Raw genomic sequence first — 26,412 nt, 5'->3', positions numbered from 1 at the left:
AAAACAATGTATTAAAATTGTTAGTTAGACAAAAAATTCTTGGCTTAATTTGTGACACCAAACTCGCATTAAAGAATTATATAAATAACCGTGTTAACAATTACAAGTACAGAATCAACATTATTAAATTACCAACATGTTCTTCTGCATATACAGGGTGTTCGGCCACCTCTAGCAAAAATTTTAATGAGCGATAGTAGAGGCCAAAATAAGACGAAAATCAAGAATACCAATTTGTTGATGGAAGCTTCGTTAAAAAGTTATTAACGTTTAAAGTGCCGCCCTTACTGAATTTTTTTCTCGAAAATGCGCAAGATTTCGGTGGTATGTCTATTCACCAAAAATGACTGTAATTGAACCCTACAACCGAAAATAATTTTTCCACAACGATTTGCAATTTTTTAATTTTCTCGAATAATTTCACACCTTCTCTATTTTTTTTCTCGAAAGTGGGCAGGATTTCGTGGGTATGTCTAATGACAAAAACTGATTGTAATTGACCCCCGCAACCGAAAATAATTTTTCCACAACGATTTGCAATTTTTTTTCTCCGTTGAAAAATTTAGGCACCTAATTGGATTTTCAGTAAGGAATTTTTTTCTCGAAAGTGCGTACAATTTCGGAGGTATGTGTAATGATAAAAAATGATTGTAATTGATCCCCGCAACCGAAAATAATTTTTTTAGAACGATTTGAAAAATTTTTTTTCGCCGAAAAATTTCAGCACATACTCGATTTTTTTTCTCGAAAGTAGATAGGATTTCGGAGGTATGTGTACTCACCAAAAATGATTGTAGTTGACCCCCGCAACCGAAAATAATTTTTCCAGAACGATTTGAAATTTTTGAATTTAATTGTTAATAACTTTTTAACGAAGCTTCCATCAACAAATTAGTATTCTTGATTTTCGTCTTATTTTGGCCTCTACTATCGCTCATTAAAATTTTTGCTAGAGGTGGCCGAACACCCTGTATATACAATGTTAATTCATTGTAAGTAAGATTATGCGTCTACAATATGTAATTTAGATAAATCAACAACATTAAAGAAGTTTGAAATAATTCGTAATGCAGGACATAGTCGCGAGATCTTTTTATACAAATTGTATTGGTAGTATTTTAATTCAAGTTAGCAAATCATCGTTGGTTTATAGAAGATAATTATTTACCATAAAGTATGCATAATAGCATCTATTTTTATCAATATTATCATCTACAGTGATCACTTCCTAACATTTCAATTCAAAGTTATCCATAAATCTGTCACTAATACTCTCCATTGTAGAGTCAGCAACTATTTTAATCAACTAAAATACGGTCTACCATGGAAAAATTTAGGACTCACAGTGCATCTCCATGGACGTTGAAAATCCCAGCTAGTGATCTATCATTTCAAATTAATCGGGGAAAAACAATTATCTTCCAAAGAGTAGAATTTCCTATTTCTAACGCCGTGTCACAAAAATCCCAACTTCTCGTATATCTTCTAGAAATAATACTCTAAATGTGCAATCACAGTCCATTAAATAATATTACACCAGCCGAGACGTATGTATTCTGTGTAGTTCTAAAATTCATCGATAAATATCACAATCTTTTCCAATTGCGTTTCAATTATCAAAAGAACTCAGGACATTAAAAATAACATTCCTATAAATATATTCATATAGAAACTATATAATTAGATAATTAACTCAAGTAAAACAATTTGTTAATTGTATTCTCGACGTAATTGATCTCGCAGTCAAACTTATACCGATGTCAAACTCATATTGCCATTTTGTATGCAACACACCTTCTGATACTAATAAGTACCTACGTATGTACATTGGATCATTATATAGATATAAACCTACAAAATAAAACCTAATGTAGAGAACATACAAAACAAATCTACTACTATATAAATCTATTTATAACCTTTACGATCTGGAAACTTGTACTGACTTCAAATGGAAGCAACACATTGTTATAATAAGAATAAGACCAAGAAATTACAAAATTGATTCGATGCTTACGATTTACGTTTAACAATAAATCACATGATTATAAGGATAATTTTATTGAATTACTTCGATCATCTTAGAACATAGGAATGGTCAACGATAATTGAAAATTAATTTGTTGTTATATTGTTTTTGTATAATGGTTTATATTTTACTATATCATCATCAATAATAGCCTTGTAGTTAATGGGGCTACTTTATTATTATTGCTAACCAATTTAACATTCGTCGAAATCTCATGAAGGAATAAAAAGTCTCTACCATTTTCTGATTTCATGTTCCCTTTTTTTAATTTTGTCCGTGTCTATAATTTGTCTTCCAAAGAAATAAACACTGATTTAGCAAATAGGTAGTCATGCAAAAGCAAAAGTCAGCGTTTTAAAATCCATTACGCAACGTTTTCGCAATAAAATTAACAGCAATACAGTCGTTCGATTTAGTAATTCACTAATTTCGCGATTACTTCGTTGTTACGATTCCCATTGGTAATCAAATTATATCGGTCATTTGTTCCTGTCATCGTTACAGATAACGATTCATCAACCCTTCTCTCAGCTGGTGGCCATTACGGTATCACTGGTTCGGGTATAGACTAGAAGTTTGCATGATTAATAACTTTTTAATCAGAAAGTGACGAGGATTTCTCCAACCGTGGCTGATATTGGACGCTCATGATATGACTCAGTTGACATAACGTGTTAACTAGTACATTTATGTAGCTTCTAGTTGTCAGTTTCAACTAAACTGTTCAAATTAAATGTATAGATTTATTAAAGATAACAGAAATAATAGCTAAATAGCCTATTTTTTGAGTTGGAAGGGTGTCTATATTATATGGAATATTTTATCAAAATACGTTAAACCATTGTCAAATTACGTTGTAACAACTATACAGACAGACAGACAAAATTCTATAAATGGCTGATCTAGACTAGATACCATATAATAAAAATTATATAATTATAGACAAGTTACGATATTATTTATACAAATAGTTCGATCACCCGATGTCGTTCGGAATAGGATATATTGTTTGAACACAAAGAGTATTTGAATACTTTCTGCTAGAGAAAGTTTTTCGTTTTAAGGGCTGGTCACTACTACTACTTACCCTCTTAAAGTATTAATGATAGAAAGAGTCAGATCGATATCTGGGCCATTATCGATTATATCGAAAATTTATACTGAATATAAAAGTTTCTAAATCCAATATTCAACAAATACTTTTATAAGTGCTTTTGCTGTGAAAGCAAGTATAAGTGAGATATCATGCATTTTGTAGTTGACGTCAGAGAAACATACAGGCAGGCACAATTAAGTATTATTTATAATTGTTTCGTATTTGGGCCCGTTGAGTACAAGTGTGGTAATAAATAAGTGTTTTGGTCTCAATTCTCCTTATTATGGAGATATTTTATAATTTTTAAATATCATCTATCAGTAGACTGCTATACGACATTTAAAAAAACTTTTGTTATGTACATTATTATTATACTAAATTTTAGTTTTGGCAAGATGGCGTAAGTACATTGTCTTTTTTGAACAAAGTTGCTCTATCCTGACTCTCACCAACCAGACTGTCATTTTATAATTCAACAACTTCTATGTGATACAAAAGTTATAGACACAACTTTATAGCATCGTACACCAAAATGTTCATTGCCTCCTGGGCTATTATACATGGTCGCTTTCAACTATGTATATGGTATGTTTGAAGCATGATTTATTAAAAAAGCCTCGTCGATAAATCCCCAAATTTTACCTATTTTTCTTGAATTTAAAAAATAAACTATAATAAAATCAAATATTCCTTGAGGGATACTTAACCTTAGGAAAACAAAGCTATCAATTGTCATGCGAAATACGAGGGGTTGGGGGGCTCCTCGAAACCATACTTTTTTATAGATATATAGTAAAGAAAATTGATTTTAATGAATTATTTTGCAATATTTTAAATGTTATGTTCTGAAAAACACATAAATACATTTTTCCATTGTGTGTTTTATTTATAGAATGAGACTGTATAATGAAGTACTGCACTTACATAAAACTACTTTGATTCTGTATCTGATTTATCTGACATCGATTGGCAAAGTACTATGTCTGTTGAATGCTTTTTACAGATTTGATTTTCATATTTTTAGCAACTTTGTTTCAGCTTTAATAAATTATTGTATTTCATTTTGTTTTGTTTAACTTCTGCTGCATTTTTGATACTTTCATTCATGGTATATTTCCTATTAAATTTTCTATGGCGTTTGTAACATTTTTATGTAAATCTGTGATATTTAAATTTATATATTCCAGTTGATATTTATTAGTTAATCAGATAATTCCCGAGAAAAACGGTTTCTTCCTACGAAACATCTCTTCTTCTCTTGTTTTTGTTTGAGTGATTTCCAGTTGGGCTTTTCAAAATAAATAGTGAATCTTCATGTACTCCATTTGCAGGAATATGTTCCCTCCATTTGATCAATAATGTCAACACCTCTTTTGGTTTCGTTATAAAATAAAATATTTTTTTTTTTTGGGTGCTCAGTCTGAACTGTTACTGTTGCGTTGACAAACATAAAACAAATTTTTTTGGTTTATCTCTTGCTACGTAAAGAACTAAAATAACTGGTGGTTTCATGGATGTTGGATTGGTAAAGGCAAATATAGATGAGCAAACTTCTCTCCCTTGTGCAAATTTTAGTGCATTTGGAATAAGTTTCTGATTTACTTGTAATATCTCAACCGAAGTGGGACCAAATTTGGAATATAAATTTTCAATTAATTCTCCGAATGCGTAGTAGGAATCTATAGTTACATTTCGTGAACTATTTTTTATGGGTTGTATTATATGTATATTCTCGCAACTATTGACCTAGAACTTTTGTAATCATCTGTTTCTATGTTTCTAGATTCACAGTATACTTTCACATTTACTATGTATCTTATTTTTGGATCTCTCAACATTCTGACTCTCTATTCCTTATTTGCCAACAGGTTTATGTTATTAATATCAAGAACACATATGCAAAGAACATTCAATATTAACAAAATTAGTTTTTTTATGTTTTTTTTTGTACACTGTTTGTTTCATTTGTATTTTTTTCAATTTTATTCATATACTGCATTTATTTACATGATTAAATATAATATAAATTTCAGTGTCTTAATTTAAAAGTATTATTTATTCTAACGTAAGAACCGTAAAATCAAATTATAAAAATAGAAAAAATAGTAAACCTCGGTTTATATTGACACAAACATGGTTGCCGGTGGCCGCTAGTAGCGTCGGTTGACGGAGGATTAAATGGTCAAACTTAAAATATAAATGCAGGACTTTAAAAAAATTTTTCTGGAAGTATGCTCGCAAAAACTTTCTTCGAAAAATATTACCGTTTGTCCCCTTTATTGCTTTACAAGAGTAACAATGTAATTAACACATATTTTTATAAAAATAAAGTGCACACGCTCGCACTATTCTCCATTTAAATGATTGAAGGTCCTTTATAGTCACTCCATACAAAACACAATGTAACTAGTTTATTTTACAAAACTATTTAACTAACTGACAATTATTTGATACAAATGGAAGGAGCTATATTTAGAGTATAAACAAAAACATAATAGTAATTTTTTATCGTCAAAATGAACAAGGTATTTCGATGTTATTTATTTCTAGCCATATAACTTTTGAAATAAATATCTCTTGAACGAAGTATTTGCTACCAAACTTCCAAAAGAAAATATTTGTTTGTTTTGTGATCCAAAATTTATATTTCAAGTTTGGCCATTCAATCCGGAAACACCTTGTATATTAAAATAATAAAAAATCTACAAGACGTAAACATTATTATTCATTGACCAATTTTACTTAAAATCGTATGAAACCTTGAAATAAAAGTATGGGACTTAAGTATAAAGTTTCATTTAAATCCATTTAAATGCAACCATTTTAGTTTTAATTATACCTACACATACACCCCAGTGTGCATTTGTATACAGGGTGTTTGGCCACCCCTGCAAAAATTTTAATGGGAGATTCTAGAGGCCAAAATAAGACGAAAATCAAGAATATCAATTTCTTGATTGAAGCTTTCTTAAAAAGTTATTAAAAAATTAAATTAAAAAATTTCACACCGTTTTGAAAAAATTATTTTTAGTGGCGGAAGTCGATTACAATCATTTTTGGTGAGTAGACATACCCTCGAAATAATACGAAAATCAAGAATACCAATTTGTTGATGGAGGCTTTGTTAAAAAGTTATTAACGTTTAAAATTCTGCCCGTACTGAATTTTTTTCTCGAAAATCCGCAGGTTTTCGGGAGTATGTCTATTCACCAAAAATGATTGTAATTGACCCTCGGAACCGAAAATAATTTTTCCAGAACGATTTGAAATTTTTGAATTTAATTGTTAATAACTTTTTAACGAAGCCTGCATCAACAAATTGGTATTCTTGATTTTCGTCTTAATTTGGCATCTAAAATCCCCCATTAAAATTTTTCCCAGGAGTGGCTGAACACCCTGTATATTAACTATAAGGAAAATAATAAGCTCTAAATCTGTTAAATACAAAAAATTTCAAATAGTTATCTAGATGCATGTATCTAGATAACAAAGAAACTGCCAACAATTTAACAACAAAATTCAAACCAGTAATATACATACTCCAAAATAACATACCTAAGAGCAGGGATATTCGACCCTGAATTCGTTTTTAGCACACGTTTTAAGCTTCAGATATCAAATCTAGATTGATCCTGGCGACCTCAAGAAGATATCAAGCTCATTTATAATTAATTTCCATGATACTCTTCATAAAATCTTTACATCAATTAATAAACAGATTTGCTTGATATGTAAACAGAAAGACTATATCACTCTTGAATGCCCCGCTAAGAATAACTTAAATTCAAAAGTAAACCTCTCCTAGAATAATATAAGAAACCAAAAATACAGAAACAAAAGAAGACAACAAAACTCAAATCAGAATCAAAAACCCACCTCTTTGAGTGAATTGTCTCTGAATTTAGTAAAACTATCTGATTTGATATTCAAACGTCCAGACACAAATAAAAGTATAAATAAAAACAGCGATATAGCACAATATGCTATTATACAACTCCCAAAAACAACATACTGTTCGAAACAAAAGAAACAACTTTAGATCAAAGAAGAGAACATTTGAGTTTAAACTATATTTCAAAAATATTGACCACCCCTAATAAACTCACTTATAAAAATATGTTGTCAATCAAATACACATAAATGTATAGAAGGAAACTAAAGTTACCTACTCCGTTTTATATTAGAATAATTCAATTAAAAACGAAATCTTCTCAACACCAATATTTATAAGAAATCAAGGAAAAATTTCGCCCTAGATCATTGAAATCCTAGAAACGAACAGGAACCTAGCAGTATCACAAAAAAATAAAAAAAAGTAGTCTGGAACACAAATTAGATTCTCTACAGTTAAACCACAATTACAATATCTGAAAAAATATATACTGATGTCTTTGAAAACAACCAAAGAGTTGAAATAATAATTATCACAAACAACGAGATTATTAAAAAACGCTTATCTAACCAATCGTCTATCTTTACAGCTGAAGCTTAAGGGATTCTTAGAGTCTTCGTACACTCTGTTATCATATTTACATGGACTTATTAAATGCACCCAAAGCTTTAAAAGACACAATGGCAAAAGAGAAACACAAAAAAAAGATTGATCGTGACGACCTCAACAAGATATCAAGCTCATTTTTAATTAATTAAGGCTGTCGATACGTCAGTAAATACAGTTTCTCATGATGAATGAGGACCACATCACATATGCACTCAGCTGTTCGCAGGTTGCCGTATTACAGGCGGAATTTTAAACGTTAATAACTTTTTAACAAAACCTTAATCAACAAATTGGTATTCTTGATTTTCGTCTTATTTTGGCCTTTGGAATCTCCCATTAAAATTTTTCCAGGGGTGGCTGCACACCGTGTACAGATACGTAGACTCATCCACATCTGAAACAAAATTCCTTTTGATAGTCAAAACATGATCTGGCTGTCAAAATGTGTTTTTCCGTTAAAAACAATTTTTATGAATTTTTATCGATTACAAAGCTACATGATTCCACTCTTTTAAGCTAGAAAATAGAAATGAAATATTCGCAAAATAAGATAACATATTATGTATTTAAAATAATATTTTTTTAATGTAGGAGTATTGTATGTATGAATTAATAATCAGAATAAATAAATTAAATAAAACTACAACGTGTCTTTGAACATTATATTATTATTAAATGTCTTTATTGTATGCATTGATACAGTGTACATACACACATACGCATATCGTATATAATTTATCTAAGGACGTGGTACATTATAAATTGTTTTTCAACGTAACCTCAATCCTCTAATTCAACAAGTATTACTCACAGAATGTATTGTTGCAGATTAACATCCAATTGTTACGATTTCCATATGTTTATAAAAATTGTAGCATTAATTTATATACAAATTATTTAATACGTCGAAGAAACCCAATTTTATTACGTAATTCGCATGAATTTAATAAAAACAAACCCTCTAAAGATTGCTAAGGAAATGTTATAGAATTTTGTAATTATTTTCATACGAAGACATTTAATAGTGCTTTATTTTATGTATTAACGAACTCTTGTACATATGAATAACCAATAAATAATTTCTATTCTGCAAGATGTAATCAAATTCACGCACGGGAGGATTAAACATAATTCCAGGTCTTGGGAACTGAACAAAGATTTGTAATCTGGAAAGCATTCCGTTTTCTCTTTCAGTATGCCAATAAATCATCGAGTACCACTATTATTCGCGACTCGAATCTACCGATGGTTTTCCTTTTCTTTGCTCTATTTCCTTATCACTGTTCCGTTTTCTTTTGTGAACGTTTCTCCGCGCAAACGATACGCTGGTAAGATTTCCCTTTCACGCACGTTTCATCAAACTCGAGCACCCAGCAAATCGTGTCGTTACCAAGTGTTCAAGGGTTTGAGAAACGATTCCTTTCAAGTGCGATTACTTCAATCGTCTAAATTGAAAAACTCATCGATTCTAGGTTCGTTCGGTACCAGCTGGTTTTGAAAAAAAGTAACCGCGGAACAATCTCTTTGATGCGATTCTTCCTTTCGTTTGAAGTTCCCCGGATGACAATAACGAACGTTTTCGCGGAGCGACGCGACGGTTAGAATCGATCTGGTGAATGGGGCGGTTGGGACTCGGGGGACGGAAAGTCGGAAATCAAAAAGAAGCGGTTCATAGAAAGTAAAGGGGAACATGAACTGGGAGATAAATCGAAGGACGAACTGGCTACATTCGCGGTAATGGCAGTACGCGAATGGGAATAGGACGAGACAAGAAAAAGAGAATAATAGGAACATACACTACCGCTTATAAGTGTTTGGACACCTCTACCTTGTCGGAAAAAGCTGAAATAATCTATAGGTAAAACCGTCTAATGGAACTTCGATTATTGCTTTTTATTTACATGTCCATATAGAATCAATAATATTCGAAAAAGGCGATATTTAATGTCAAGTAGTATAAATAATGTCAAGTAGTACATAAAATGGGTAATTATTTACTTTAGTGATTCCCCACAATTTCGATGACCATCAAATATGTTGTCAAGGTCACTGTTATGAAGATTTTTTCTTTATACATGTTACCGCCGCTCGCCCTTTGTTTTCGAGATATTTGCAAAAATAATTTTATGTCTGAATTAGCCTCTGGTTGAGTTGGGGATAAAAAATTAAACTTTATTCTTTACTATTATTATTATTATCGTTATTATTAACAGAAATTGGAATAATGTCTGCCATTATATAAAAAATAACTTCATTTTAAGGACTTATTATAAGGTATTCAATAATCACTGATGCCAAGGTAATAATCAAAATGCGACCGTAAATAGTGAACAGATTCGTGAAATACCGTATCTGTAAATACTTACAAACATAGTGTCATGTAAAATTTCAATCATAATATTTACACCATATCAACTTGATACAAACCAATATTCAAATACCAGTATACAAATAATGTATACCATGTCAAACTAATATCGGATAATATAAATAAAGAAAATTTAAATAGAAAATGAATGCATGGCCGACCGCCTTACGGCGGCCGGTATAAGAAAATCTAACCCAGACCTAATCCATTATATTAGTTACTAGATAGAATAGTTGTTGTAAAATATAACGCACTGTATGAGATATAATAGTATATTTAAAAGAATAAATTACATGTGGTTACTTTGTGAGCTCGTTAACGACTGCCTAATATTCAGCGCAGATCGGCATCGCGGTGCTCGCGTACGCAGCGACGCCAATCGTTCGTCAATCGGTAATGTCGGTTACCGACCATCAATAGTTAAGTTTAAGTAAGGTTTGGATTAGACTTTTTTATGTCGGCCGCCGTCAGGCGGCCGGCTACTCAAATCGAGTTTTTAAGTATATCCGTTATACGCATCCATTGCCGGTCGCCTCGATGTATCTATAGAAATAATAAACAATCGGCGATTCAACGCTTACACACACGCTGCCACAGTCACGTGCGTATAGACAGAATTCATTGTAGTAGTAGCGATCTTTTTGACGAAAAATCTCGGAAACTAAGGCCGAGCGGCGGTTATATGTATAAAGAAAAAATCTTGTCAACATATTTCAAGGTCATCGAAATTGATGAGGAATCGCTAAAGTAAATAATTACCATAAAATGGTAATAATTAAAAGTGGACGAAAATTGGTCTCGTGAAGGCACTTGAATATGGAGGCTTCAAGTGATTCGGAGTCGCATCTGTTTATGTTTGGCATCTTAGGGTAATTATATCATCTAGTCCAGGTAACGTTTTAAGTATTTGTATACATTGTGTGAAGTTTTATTTATTTGTTAGAGATAAAGACGTAGCCAAACCGATGGATCCTTCACCTCAGTTTCAGTTTAGAATCGTAGTGATAGGAAGCGAATTATCAGTAGAGAAACGTTCTGCGTTATTGACATTGAAAAAGGTCATTCCATTAGGGATATAAGTAGAAGCCAAAGTCGCTGTTTCGCGTTCCGTAAATACACGGTTGCTAATTTCATAAATTGCGACACTTGTAGCAGCAAGAAGAGATCAGGTCGACCAAAGAAGACTGCGGAAGCTGAAGACCAGTATATTGAGACCCACAGCAAACGCAACAGGCATATGACAGCATCAGAAATCACAGTAGAAGTGAATAGAGGAAGAGACAACCCTATTGGGGTGACAACGGTGAAAAGCCGTTTACTAAACAGTGGACTACGAGGATGTGTGGCAATTAAAAAACCACTTTTAAGGCCTCAAAATAAATTGAAAAGGCTCCAATGGGCAAAGCAACATGCAAATTGGATAACATCAGACTGGGAAAAGGTGCTCTGGACCGATGAGTCAAAATTTGAAGTTTTCGGAAGCAAGCATCGTTCATTTGTGCGAAGGAAACCTAATGAGAAAATGTTGTCAGACTGCATTACACCCACAGTAAAGCATGGCGGTGGTTCTGTTATGATTTGGGGTATTTTGGTGCAAACAAAGTGGGAAGTTTAGTGAAAGTTGATGGAATTCTCCGAAAAGAACAGTATTTGAAAATTTTGAGCGAACATGCTGTACCATCAGGGAAGCGTCTTTTTGGTGAAAACTTTATCTTTATGCAAGATAATGACCCGAAACATACGGCGAAAATATGTTCCAATTATTTAAAAAGCCTAGAAGACAATAATGAAATGGAAATTATGCAATGGCCGCCACAATCACCCGACTTGAATCCCATCGAGAAATTGTGGGATAAAATGTACCGCAAAGTTGTAAACAGAGTGCAAAGTCACAGAAGCAGTTGTGGGATTATATGCAAGAAACTTGGAAAGAGATTCAAGAAGAAACTCTAAAAAAATTAACTTCGAGACTACCACGAATAGTCAACACGGTTATCGCCCAACGAGGTGGATATATAGACTAAGACAATATGTATTTAACAATTTTTGTCCATTTCTCGGCAAGAATTTTGCGTACAATTCACCTTAGTGTTACTGTTGTTTAGACTTTCGCGACCCGATATAATTGGAGTGGCTCGCGAATGCCAGCTTTCCGAAGAGCAAATTAAGGTTATCGGTATGGTTGTATATGATTGAAATGAAACGCAGTTGACGGGCGAATATTACTGGTTGAATGTACTGAATGTGTATTTTTCTGTGTGCTGTTGCTATTTACATGGTGTCTGTAGTGTTCTTATTGGCTAATGTACCGTGTTGTTGGAGTGACGTTGATTGTGAGTGATTGGTGTAGTTGTTTGTGTAGGTGTGGCTTGACTGTAGTGGCGGAAAGGGAAGTCTCTGACGAGAAGGCCCTTTCCGGGGTTGAAACGGAGTTTTCTGGGCGCAGCTTGAAATTGGTAAAAAAAGAGAAACTGAGGTGAAAGTTTGCGCTAGCCGCGCACGTGTATTTCAGCTGCCCCAAAAAACTCCGTTCATGGTCACCGTCGTTGTTAACGGCGACTTTTAATAACAAAAGACCGAGGACCGCTCACAGGCACGGCCATCGGTTCGACCGTTGGTCTTGGTTGTCGCCAGCTAACCCCGCCATAAACGGCCGGGGTTTTTACCGTTTGCGAGGGCCTATGCACGTTGCAACAATTACTTATACATCAATAACATAAATTCATGTTAATTCAATTAGAAATACATCAATTGAAACAAAGTTATCGACTCTTTAGCCGGCATTCGTGAAGTGTCCAAATACTTATGGACGGTAGTGTAAGTCAAAGATAAACTGTTAGATGAGAGTAGCGCGAAAAGGAGTAACAAAAATAAGAAGGAAGAGGACGAACAGAGGGGCGAATGAGATTTAAAAGTGTTAAGTAAGAGAAGCGACGAAGAAATGTGTGGAATTTACTCCTTTGGTGAACAGAAAGGAGAACGAAAGTAAATAAACTGAAATAGGATTGACTTAGTAAAGAAAACAGGAAAACTCAAGCGGAATAAAACTGTGGAGTATACAAAGTGAATTATGTACAAGCACCTTAAATATATCCGTTGCTGATGAAGATATGAAAACAAAATTAAGAGGCAATTGCACGACAAAAGTTAGTTTTAATATTATTTCAAACTTGCCAAGACTTTTTGATAACCTGGCGTTCAGGACTCAGGGCACCACGACCGGTCATTATTATATTATAGTAACATAAGCGTCGACACAACATCGATGCACACCGTAAATGGACCTGTACATAAGTTTTAATAGTATTTCAATGTGTAATTTGTATTCTATGCAATACTAAAAATTATCTACAATCCATATAAGGTAAAAAAAGGTTTTTAATCAGATATAGTAACTTGATACTTACTAGCAAGGACTAACGGTCCAACTCCGATTTAAATGAAGCTTTGAACACTAGGGTGGAACGAAATATAGGGGCAAAATATTTTTTTATTGTTCATGGCTTCTAATAGTGGGCAAAAGTTGTCTTTTATAATGATATTTAAGCTGCCAAAGTTTGAACGTGATCAACAAATTTTTTGAGGTGCCGCAAGCCTTTCAAAAATTAATATTAACTGATTGTGTGCGGTTTTCGTGATTTTTTCAGTAATTTACAGTAATTTGCCATTTGTTTCCACCAGATAATTTTTCTTAATACATTTTAACGATAATCTTAGATGAGAAGGATTGGCAGTAGCTAATAAAAAGTATCATTTCAAAAGATTTCTTTATTTTCTCATTCACAAAATAATAATGAAAAAATTGATTTTAATGAAAATGTTAGATGTAATTAGATCATTAAACATGAAATTTTTTATTAATATGTCTTTAATTTAAACTGTTTCTTCGTTTCAAAAGAAGACATCAATTTTTGCGATTCGATCTTAGCCATTATGAATCCATCCCTTGCAGTTTCTCCACAGACAGCAGATGAAGCTTCAGTTACGCGTTTCACCATCCTCTCTATCGTTTGTGTATGACAAGGAAACTGTGAAAACTTGATTGGCAGATCTTTTTCCGTACAGTTTTCTGAAGTTATTTCTACCAGATGTCGTAGTTCATCTTCTTCAAATTGTTGTATCATCGGAGGCTCAGTGATTTCATAATTATGCCATGAAATTAGATCGACGTAGTCATTAGCGTTGAAGTTGATTACAGGAATTTTAAACTTCCTAATGCCTTCATTGTGAATGGTTCTTGCCTTCAAGATTCGTCGAAGTGCCAATTCTCGAATATTTTTGCGTTTATCTGTAAGCAGCCCTAAATGAAGATTTTCAGGAGCAGCAAAATAGCCATTCCTCTGGATCACTGGGTCAATAATATCCAAGAGATGCCGTGGAAGGTATCGCGACAATTTGATCAGTCTCCATAGATGCTGAGAACCATGAACGCAAGACGGTATGAGCTTAATATTAAACCAGACGGGAGCGTAAACTTTCATTACATATTCAGTCAAGATGTAGAGTTCTTCTGAAGGATTTTCACTACCAATGAACAGACGAAGAATGCGGTTTGCAGTTGTGAGCCATCGTGAATGACAAAGTTTACCTGGGTTCCTTTTTGCTATATCAGGAGAACATATACCACTAGAAATTGCCTGGCATATTTCCAAAAGGTACTTTTGATCAGTGCTCAAATCTTTTAATACAATTAGTATATCCGGCAGATATCCTTCGATTGGTTTAAAGTTAACGAGCGGCAGTTCTTCGCAATTACCAATCTTGTCGCCTATATCTCCTGCATATCTCGCTGGCCCTGTAGATTTGACGCTTAAAAATCTGCAGAGGTGACGAAAAGGGAGTTCATTTGCATGAAAGAGGCAAACTATCCATTGCAGGGGTCTTCCCATTTCTTTTTCAAGCAGGGAAATAATTCCATTAGTACTCCCTGTATTTGTAGCAGTACCATCGCATCCTATTATTGTGATATTTGAAATATTGATTTGCTTTTTCTGCAAGAAAGACACAATACTGGTTTTAATGTTAAGTGCAGTACTTGATTCCGGACTAACATGACCTAAATATTTTGATTCAGGTTCTTCTACAAGAGAGATATGTTCTTCTAAGATGGTTCTACGATAATATTTGGTTACTTTTTTTTCCTGTACAATAGTATGATCTTTTCTTCCGTCAAAGTAGAAGCCTTTAATTCTAAGATTCTGTAACTCATCTGTTTCATGACCCGATTTCACAGTAAGCCTTTCTCGATTCCTTTTTCGTTCTCTTCTTACTTTCATCCTATCAATTACTTTGGTGTTGTCTAATGGTGTAATCAATCCAACATCTTCAAGTACTGCACTGGCAATGGCTGCCGCTGCTCTGTCCGAAACCCCAGTTCTATCACAGATAGATGCTAGCGACGGCAATTTAACACGCATCTGCATCTGCAAGGTTGATGGTTCTAAACGCGAATTCTCAACCGCTGACGATGATGGTAGACGTACTGGCGAAACTTCTTCCTCGGATTCTTCCTTGGAGTCTAAATCAAATTCATTGGTTTCTTTTGTACTTTTTAAACTTTCCAGTTTCATTCGTATATTATCCGATGTCTCTTCTCTATACTTTAAAATTCTGCAATGTTGTTCTTGCTTCCTTATCTCCTTGTGTGCAATTTGTTTAGTAGTGGCTTTGTCAACACTACATATGACCATGTGCCTCTGTGATCTTTGGTCTTGCAAAAACGCTTTTTCAATAATAGGGACTTTCTTAATTTTTTCACATTCACACCTCGCAAAATCAGAACATTTGCAGGCTGCTATATCAAAAAGTTGCTTTGAATTTATTCTAAAGGTGTTTAAATTTGAGTCATACTTCTGAGTTCCTTTTCTGCCCTTTGATTTTAAAAGATTTCTATATTTTTCATGATATGACTTTATCATCTGTGATACTCTAGTTTGAGAGACAATGGGAATAGAAGCTCTTACCCATATTCGTTCAACTTTTGGAACTAATTTGTCAGTAAGTTCACCTACCGTTGGTTCCTTTTCGCTCAGTACTCTTAATTCCTGCCGTATGTACAAGTAACACTTCATAATATCTTCATAACTGGGAAGAACGTTGTCATTTAAGTCCTTTGGACAGCCAAATATAGAACACTCAACTGCTTGTCTAGTTTGTACTTTTTTTAGCGTTGCCATTTTCTTTTACACTCGCCAACAAGATCTCGGAAATAGTGAATTATTATTTTTCTATAGCACACACCTCGCGATACACAACAGATAATTCACACCTATCTAACGTACAATTTATATTATTATGGGTGCACGACCACACCAATTGGCATGCTTGCTTATAATGCCTACACTCTTAACACATTCGCTGCGGATGATGCCTTTTGACACCGTCATTTGTTTCATGTTTCGTTTGTTAAAATCCGTCCTGCACGTAGCGAAACAGCACGTGTTGCTATAGATACTTACAACAAAGGTTCAGCGCAGGTATTACTTATAGCCGTTTTCAATTTAATAACTGAATAACATCTAAACAGCAAATTTAATGTTACAGTAACTCGGTTGAAAAAATACGTGTTGTCTATATTGAAGTACCTTCCTACGAATCCGCAACGAATATGTTAATGCGATTGGTTTGCTCCTGACAATAATATATGACTTCACCCAAGGTCACTTCAAATTGCGCTGGCACTTTATGATACCATGAAATTATGTTATAAAGTATTAAAAAAGGTGAAATATTTTAAAAAATGTAAGAACTAAAAATTTTAACTATCTCCTTACACGAATTCCGTTATCAAAGGAAATGTGAAGGATCATTTTTTACTTTAAACCTATAAAAACAGTTTATAGATATAAATTTTAAAAAATATGTTTAAAAATGAAAAAGAAAAAAATCCAACCCCTTGCGGCACCTCAAAAATTGTTTTGACAGAAACTAACTTTTACAGGCTTAATCTGAAAGCCTAAAGGCAACTTTTTTTCACTATTAGAAAACAGTCACACAATTTTCATTTTTTCGTTCCACCCTATTGAACACTTCTAAAACAGCCGAAAATAATACAAACTTATTTTTTAGCTTCGGTAGCTCAAGTTTAAAGGGTGAAATCACCCTCCAAACTTTGATCCCGAAAGTGCTAACTCGGAAACGGTTGGAAATAGAAAAGAATGTTTTGACAAAAATTGAATGATTTTTAACATATAAATTGTCCAAAAATATAAAAAATGATACAGTGCAAAGAAGATAGCATGTTTTACTCTAAACTCAACCATACACATATACATACAGTATCCTTAATAGTTAACACAAAAATTACTAGCGACAAAGCCGGGACGGTTTATAAATTGCAAGTGCAATGTATATGTATAATTACTCTTTATAGTCTCGACAAATAATTCTCGTTGAAGAAATCTTTAAAATATAGATACATGAACCAATGAGGTCATACTTTTACGAAGCTATAAAACAGAAAGAAAATTACAAAATATTACTTGAAGAAAAGTATTTAATCGGTAGGAAACCTGGAAAAGAGTTTTAACTTGTTGCAGAAACTAGTTCTACTAATAATCATATATTTTGTAGCAAATTGTGTAGTAGATGAGTTTGTACATATATAAAAGACAGAGTTGTCGATAAACAATATAAAATTAGGAGTAATTGAATTTTTTAAACAAGGTATTACGCAAAAAGATTTTGTAGAAATCATGGCATGCAAATAAGATAATGTTATTTGTGTAAAAAAAAAATTTGAAGCAACTAAAAATGTATTAAACCGGAAATGGTCTGGACGTTCCCTTGTAATAAAAAAAAGACTATAAGATGTGGTATATCTAAAGAGATAAATGAAGCATGGGCACATAATATTTCTGATTGATGGATTTCTCATTTTATACACCTGAAATGAAACCTAGTTTACAAAAGAACATAAAAAGCAACACTTACGATGGTGTAAGTATGAGTAGAGGAGAAGGTAGGATTATACGATAGAGTAGAAATATGATACACGAAGGTTTTGAACCATATCCAGTACTGACATATAGTATATGTATATATACGGGGTGAGTCACCTAATGTTTGCACCTCAAATATTTTTGTTGTTTTTAAAGATATGTCAAATGTTTTGAGGACAAAATTGAATGGTACAATGCGGCTCACACGATGCAAAAAATATTTTTATTTCTATGTCATTTTTTTTAAAGAAATCAAGGTCACCTCCATTTTTTAAAATGGGATCACCCTTTTTGGAACACTTACAATTATATTCCCTTTCATTAGAAATTCAGTGACTATAATTATTCAAGGTCATTGAAGGTCACGGTCGGAGAAAATGGTATAAGATGTTGATAATCCGTACTGGCTTCGAGACGTTGATCACCAAAGGCAATGGAGCGTAAACGTGTGGTGTGGTATTTTGAACAATAAAGCAATCGGACGATACTTCATTACCGGAACGATGACAGGGCAAAAATATTCTCAATTTTTGCAAGAAAATCTGCCAATTTTGTTGGAAGATGTTCCTCTACAAAACCGTTATGACATGTGGTACCAACATGATGGCTGTCCGGCGCATTATGCACGAGTAGCCAGAGAAACATTGGATTTTAGGTTTCTAAACCGATGGATTGGACGAGGTGGTACTGTTTCATGGCCAGCACGTTCGCCTGACTTAAATCCACTGGATTTCTTTTTGTGGGGTCTGCGAAAAGAGACGAATGCTTCAACAACAATTGAAGATATGCATCAGCGGATCATCACAGCATGTGCGAATATCACCTCGGATGTACTTGTTAGAGTTCATCATTCCTTCAGAGCCCGTTTACAGCAATGTATCGATGTAAATGGCCATCATTTTGAACATTTATGAAATATAGGTATTCTGCTTTCTCCAGCCGTGACCTTGAATGACCTTGAATAATTATAGTCATTGAATTTCTAATGAAAGGGGCTATCATTGCAGATGTTTCAAAAAGAGTGATTCTATTTAAAAAAAATGAAGGTGACCTTGATTTCTTTAAAAAAAATGACATAGAAACAAAAATATTTTTGGCATCGTGTGAGTCCCATTGTACCATTCAATTTTGTCTTCAAGACATTTGACGTATCTTTAAAAACAACAAAGATGTTTGGGGTGCAAATGTTAGATGACTGACCCTGTATATAAACATATGTACAGTGTGTTCAGAATGGAGATAGCTAGTTATTCGGCTGATAAAGATTGCTTGATGTTTTTGAAATAATGTTAAGGAATGTTCTTGGTACGATACTTTATTCTCTTCGAAAAGTTAGAGCTTTGACGTAATTGGCTATTGCTCGGTGGCGAAGGTAGCTCAGCGATAAAGGAAACCATGTGACATTTCGCGTAGCAGCGAGAAACGCGGTAATGCAATAGGTGCGAGGAATTCACATTAAGGGAGGAGGAACAAGGCCCAAATGGTTTTAGGTAGAGTGCTCGATACCCTATTGTGAACATTCGTGCAATTAATTTTGTTGCCAGGGATTAGGTGGTTTTGGGTTCGGTGAAATTGTTTCGACCGAACTGAATTTGTAATTAAGTATTTGCCGTCGTGCCTTTTGAAATAGGATATTGCTACACTGTAAAAGACCATAGAAGAGAAAATTAAGTAATTTCGATTCGGAAGGAATGCTTTGACTCTCGCCCAAATGTCGGACATATAGCAACTGCTAAATTCTCAGAAACGAAGTTTGAGATATACATATACATATAGTATCGCGATAAAGTAAATGTATAAATATTAAATTAATAGAAATCAAATAAGTATCAAAATTAAAAACATAAATTTGATAATAGAATTCACATAAGGTGAATATCAAAATTACAAGTAATGTTAAACATTAATTTAGATATTCATAGATCATTTTATGTGGCGTATGTGTCATAATAAAATACTTATTTTGGTGTACTTGCAAATGCATTTAAGTATGTATTGTCAGGAAGAAAAACAAAAAATTGTATCGATTTCTTTTGTGATTCAAATACAACTGCTACCATTTTATTATTTCGCCTAGGTGGAAATAACTGAAATATGATTATGAATATAAATAATTGAATGAATACGAAAGATTTACCAAAATACACGTTACGATTAAAAATTGATGACGAAATATCCTTAGTGCATTCTTTCACCTAGAACCAAGAAAGTCGTCACCACTGTATGTCTTGTAAAAAATCAAAAACGTCTGCTTCAGACATTTTGTTCTATTCTATCTATATATCTCTATATCTAAACAAATTATTTTGGTAATCTGTTTGAAATATCCTACTCTGTATACCATTTTTGTCAAATCTATCAAATTATGTCGCACCGTACAGTACGCTTTCTGTTATTTATGCATATTGTCCTTAAATAAAAGGAAAAATATTTGAAAATCAAACTTAAGAATATGTATGACAATAACTAAGACTTTTAGAATTTTTTGCAGAAAGTGAATAGATAACTCTTCCTTTAGTATTCCTAGGATTAATAATTCTTTCCGATATATGTATATGACCATGATATCCAACACTTGTAATTCTTTGTCTCCTTTGTGCCAGTTAAATAGGCCATTCTAAAGCTTTTTTTTTTACTTTGTCTGTCACTAACAGATTTTTTTTATTTCATGAATTATGAAGTTGTAATGAAGTTTTGTTGTTCATAGCTTTTGTTCGGTTTTTGATTTGGTTTCAGTATGTTCTATCTCTTCAATTTTATCGCTAATTTTTTTAACACCTACTTTTGACAAGTTATGCTGCATTGCATTGGTAATAAAGAATTACCAGCCGTTCTCATCTCAAATATTTTTAATCTCTTCTCTACACATTGCTCTACTGTCCTTGACATTTTCTATGGGAATATCATTTGTGTGTTACTAATGTAGGTTCAATTTTATTTATATTCTTGTAGGAGAACTTTAACATTTGAAAAAAAGATTTATTCGAATATCGTTATAAATAAGATGATACAATTTACAACATGGTTAATTTACTTTCCGATCTTCAAAGATACTCTGACAAGTTTGTAACCGATAATAATTCGCTAAAGATGCTACTGGAATAAATGTCGATCAAGCTATTAACACTTTAGTACGAGATAGAACAAAGAAAACAAAGTCTGGTCGTATAGGAACAAAATATTCATCTATTTCGTTAAATTTAAACTGTTCAGGAGAAGTTATAGGATGTTAACTTACTTTTTCAGACGACTGTATATTATTCCAATAAAACGAAAATAGAATTCTTGCATATCTATGACAAAAGTGTATTAGTTCCCATTTAATCCCATTTTAATTGTTCTATTTTCAATCTAACTGAATTATTCACGTCATCTAAAATAGAAGATATTATCTGGGAATATGAATATTATTTGAACACCCCTGATGCATAACGTTTTTTGTTGTACTTCTAAACTTTAAATATTTAGGTATCTAATTTAGGTATCTAAATATTACATAATCTATAGAGTATCCTTTCTTTATTAAAATATTCTTCTGTAACGGTTAACATGGGTTTTATAACTCGTACATTGAAAGATTTGACGGTATTTAAAAAACCATTAAAATATTAAAAATATCTTTAGTAAGAATCTTGGAGGTATTCGTGAAATTAATAGAAGAGCTAGATGATTTTAGTAATAAAAAGAATGTATATTTTACAAAATTGCAGAGTCTAACAGTTAAAATAATATGGTTTGAAAGTATGTTCATATTATTTTTGTAATGATATTTTTGTTATTTTGTATAAGTTCTTCCATTAGTTCGTCTTCTCAGTAATTCGGATAATGGAGACTCTTCTGCACTGTTTTCTGTTGCATGAGTTACTTCTAGGCCATAGGTTTGAATACCTTTTACAGCATACATTAAAAGCTAGAAAAGTCGGATCATTATTCTTGTCAGCTAATTTGACCAAAAATATATTAAAACAAAAAAGTTTCCAATTTTAATGTACAACTTTAATTATATATTATTATTATAAATTATTATATATTTAATTATACAGTATTTTTGTTGTGAAAATTATTATAAGCGACGTACATATTAGAGAAAGCCATTTTTCCGTTTGCTATAACTCCCTCTATTGGTAGGACTTCCGCGATGTTATGTATGAAATTGTTTGAAAATTCAATGCAAACATATATAAACATAATCCTATTAGATTAAATGACAAGATATCAATTAATGTTTTATATTCAATTTAAATCAGTCGTTGATGTGAGTTTAAGATGGTTAATACTTCACACATAAAAATGTACATAAAGAAAATTCATATTGACTATACTATGCTTTTTTAAATTTGATGAAAAAGAACATATGTAGGCTGCCATATTAACAAAACTTATAGTAAAATTAAATCCAAATATGAAACAATCTTTTAAAAATTAAAATTTGTAACATCTTAAGCATATTGAAATCGCGATTGATCAATTATTTTATCGGAGGAAAAAAGTTATTGAAGATGACCATTCTGTGAAGTACTTTTTACGAATCTACACATATTTTCCTTGAGTACAATTTATTTAAGCAAAAATAAACAGACTTACGAAAAGAAACGGTTTATATAAGAAAAGTATATGATACTATTTAAATAAAAGATGACACTAGATTTCATAAGAGCATTGCCACATTTACGAAATAATGGGATCACAGAAAGTTGGGCTTTTCCAAAATACTCAATATTTTCTTCAACAACTGATTTTCAGCTATTGGAACTAGTTTAATTCCATTTTTATTTTATATACTTACACTTTGTGAACTCTGTTTGTGACTTACAATAAAACCTAAGTTGTGTACGAGATGATCCAGAGATTTCCCAAGAGAACCTGTCAAACGATCCCTCTGCGGCATAAAAGTACAAAAACTGAATGATATTGGATTTTATGATCATATTAGGGTTAATCATTTCTTAGAAAAGTGAATAACAAAATTTGTTTAACGTTTGTTAAAGATAGAAGCAAAAAAGTTGAATAAAATGCACATTTATATTATAAAATTACAGTAAATCTGATGTTGATAGGATGAACCTATCTTTATTTCGGTCACTGTATGTAACCAACATCTAGATATCTTTCCACCAACATATAAAGAATAACGACTACATGGCAAAAGGAATCTTACACCAAATGAAGAGAAACAGCCAGTTCATGTTATTCAGAAGTAATGACAAAAAGTATAGACATTGATAAATATCGAAGGTACAATATGCAACATCCAATACAGAATAAAAAGTGCATATCCAATAGTTGTGTATCACCGTATCGTATCGTCGTTGACTCGTTGCCCATCGTCGTTGTGTATCATCGTTGCATTACCTTACCAAACGACCTGTCGCGAGAAAGGTCAGTTTATTCTGTGATTACAATGGAGATTCACCTCTTCAATTAGCAGCGGCCTTGTACATTTCTTTGTGTTATTTACTAAAGAAGAAAAAAAAATTACCGCGTTGATGAATGTTACAAATGTATAAAAACAGAGAAATATACAGCGGATTCAGTTTATTGGCTGATTTAAACTTCCACCCTTTGTATGGATTGTATAAAAACTTTACCAAGATGCATCCAAGTAATTTCAAATTTTTGTTACGTTTAGTAAGTCTGAAAATATTTAAAAACGACACTACATTGCGTAAATCAATTCCCATTCAGAAAAGATTGACACTAACATTACGTTTTTTGGCCACTTTTAGCCATTCATATACAAGTCTTCAATACCTTTTTCAAATTTATAAACAATCAATCCCAAAATCGTTCCAGAAGTATTGAAAGACTACATTCAGTTAAGCAAAGTATATTTTATTTTACAAAATATTGAAAAATTTCATTTTATAATATCTTTTGACAGCAGTAGATGAGAGCAGTTGGGGAAACCTGAATGCGGAAGATTCAATAAAGTTTCAATACTTCCGGAAAACGTAAAAGATTACGTAGAAATAAATATTAATAGCTCAATTTTCGTAGTAACCAAAAAATTGTTTAATAAGTAGGTACGATATATCTACGGACTGTTTAAAAAAGGATCCTTTATTGGGGAAGCGACACATCATATATCAGAAAGGTTTACAAACTGCAATATATTTAAAAATGGTAAATGATACCGCTGAACAAGATGTACAACTTATATCAGAGTACGATAATTTACTGACCTGAAATGAGAAAGAAAAACAATATATTTTAGAAATAATTGAAGATTATAAGAAACTTTACCTTAATGTAAACAAATGTATATTAACCCAGAACATATATTACAAAATGTATACAATTTAATAATACACTAATTTAACACCTTCAATCTATAATATACATATAACTTAAATTTAAATAGTATTTTATTTATAAATATGTAAAAAAATGGTATTGTTCGCTGTGCTATACAATACAACATTTTAAACGTATTTTTAAAAGCTTTCAGAGGCTATTGATACAAATATTTAATTTAAGGCAAATCTTAAATATTATAATCTTTAGAAATTGTTCGTTTAACAGTAAATTGTATTTGTGGTGAAGGAGTTTCTGATATATGATAGCTTTCAAAGATAAATGGTTCAGAAGGAAAGTTTGGTGGATTTGGATGGAATGTATAGTTCATATTGGTATTGCAATAGCCTCTAGAAGCTTTTAAAAATAAGTTAAAAATGTTGTTCTATATAATACAGGGAACGTGGCCATCAAACATACGCAATTTTGAAACTATTAAATTGCCAAAATGAAAACTTTTTAATATTTCAAAGACTATCGAGACGTTGATTTCTTTGACTTTTTGAGGGAGGTTTGGATTGGAGTAGTATTAATATTAATGACGATTGAGAATCTACTTCGTCTGCTGACTTTCCAACTTCTTCATACGTTACCATATTTATCTGTAACTGAAGAAAGATACATTTACATATACTTTTTTTCATTGTGAGATAAGAAATTAAAATAAGAATATAAAAATTTAGCATGTTTGTTGCATATTCCGAAAGCACAAGAAATGTAGTTAAAAGTAGCTAAAGTATATAGTAACATTAAAAGAAGAAGCGAGTATATAAACCACAAAGGATTTTTTAGCATTGTGCTTTTTTCTACAGTTGATGCTAATTACAATTTCATGTTTGTGGATGTGAGCTGTCAAAGTAAAATTTTCGACGGTAGAATATTTGCAAATACCAAGCTTAATAAACAAATGGGAGAAAACTGTTTAAATATACCTCAGGTTATCCTTTTAAGTGGAAGAAAAAAGGAATTGCCAGTTTTGTTTCTTGGAGATGAAGCTTTTACTATGTCTGAAAACTTGATGAAGTTTATCTAACAATAAGTATAAGTTACTATACTAAGAGATCGATACAAAGCGCGTAGTTGAAAATATGTTCAACATAACTTCATGAAGCTTCTGTGTATTGAGGAAACCTTACATTATTTTTTTTTCTATTAGAACCAGAAAAAGTATCACTTATTGTGCTGACAGTTGTTCTGTTGCACAACTTCTAGCGTCGAAGATTTGACTTAACCGAACTATTGTATACGCGAGGAACATTTCATTCTGAAAAAGAAGGCGTTATATCATGTGGAAATTGGAGAGCAACAACTAATGAAATGGATTCACTACTTTCTTTAAAAAAAATTCCACGCAGAACAGATCTAGATTGCCAAAAACAGAAATGAACTAATCATTTATTTCTTGAAGGAAGGGAAACAAGAATAACAAGATAACTATATATAGAAAATACTAATAACAAATACATCTGTAACAAATGTATAATACAGCTATGTAAAACAAAACTAAATTACAATGGTTATAATGTAGTTAATAATAGTGTAATTTTGTTTAAAAACTTTCCTTATTTCTTTAATCTATGTCTATAACACAATTTACTTACTGTACTTAATGTTCCTTTCGGTTTATTTCTATGTAATAGAAATTACAGGCTTTCGAAAGCAAACTTAAAGTTTACCGCACTTATTTAAAATGATTTATCTTTTCCCGTCCCAATTTTTTTCTTTATTTTCATCTTTTCTTTTCCTAATGAAAAGTCTGAAGATATTTTATTTTTTTTTGGCATTGTGCCACAGTTTTTTTGTTTCGTGTACAATTTCCTGCCATGCACCCTCCTGTTTAATTCTGTTATGGTAACTGTGGTTTTTTGGGTTCCACAAGATCTTCCATTTACGATATTTATTAATGAATTCAATGTTCTCTTTTTCAGTCCTTTTCATCGTAAATAACGTAATAAATAACGAATAAATAACGTAAAAAACACAAAGATGAAGTTTGCTTTGGTGATGCTTGCATCTGCTCACAGATCTGTGAACGGTATGGGAAATTTAGGAATGGTCGAATCACTGTTGAAGATAATCCAAGAGCAGGAAGGCCAACAACCTCCACTACCAACAAAAAGAAGAATGAAATCGAATCTCTTCTTCAACAAAATCGTCGAATTTCAATTAGAGAAATGCCAGGAG

The 26,412-nt window shown here is 32.3% G+C and overlaps 1 pseudogene; it reads right to left on the bottom strand.

Moving 5' to 3' along the window:
* Positions 1 to 24,418: 24,418 nt before the first annotated feature.
* LOC122403360 lies at positions 24,419 to 26,166 on the bottom strand (annotated as a pseudogene).
* Positions 26,167 to 26,412: the final 246 nt, after the last annotated feature.

The sequence above is a fragment of the Colletes gigas genome, unplaced genomic scaffold (genome assembly GCF_013123115.1).
Source record: "Colletes gigas isolate AHSC1104 unplaced genomic scaffold, ASM1312311v1 Colletes_gigas_Sc00050, whole genome shotgun sequence".
Lineage (NCBI taxonomy): Eukaryota > Metazoa > Arthropoda > Insecta > Hymenoptera > Colletidae > Colletes > Colletes gigas.
Note: the sequence above shows the minus strand (reverse complement) of the source record. Positions and strands in the feature narration are given on the sequence as shown.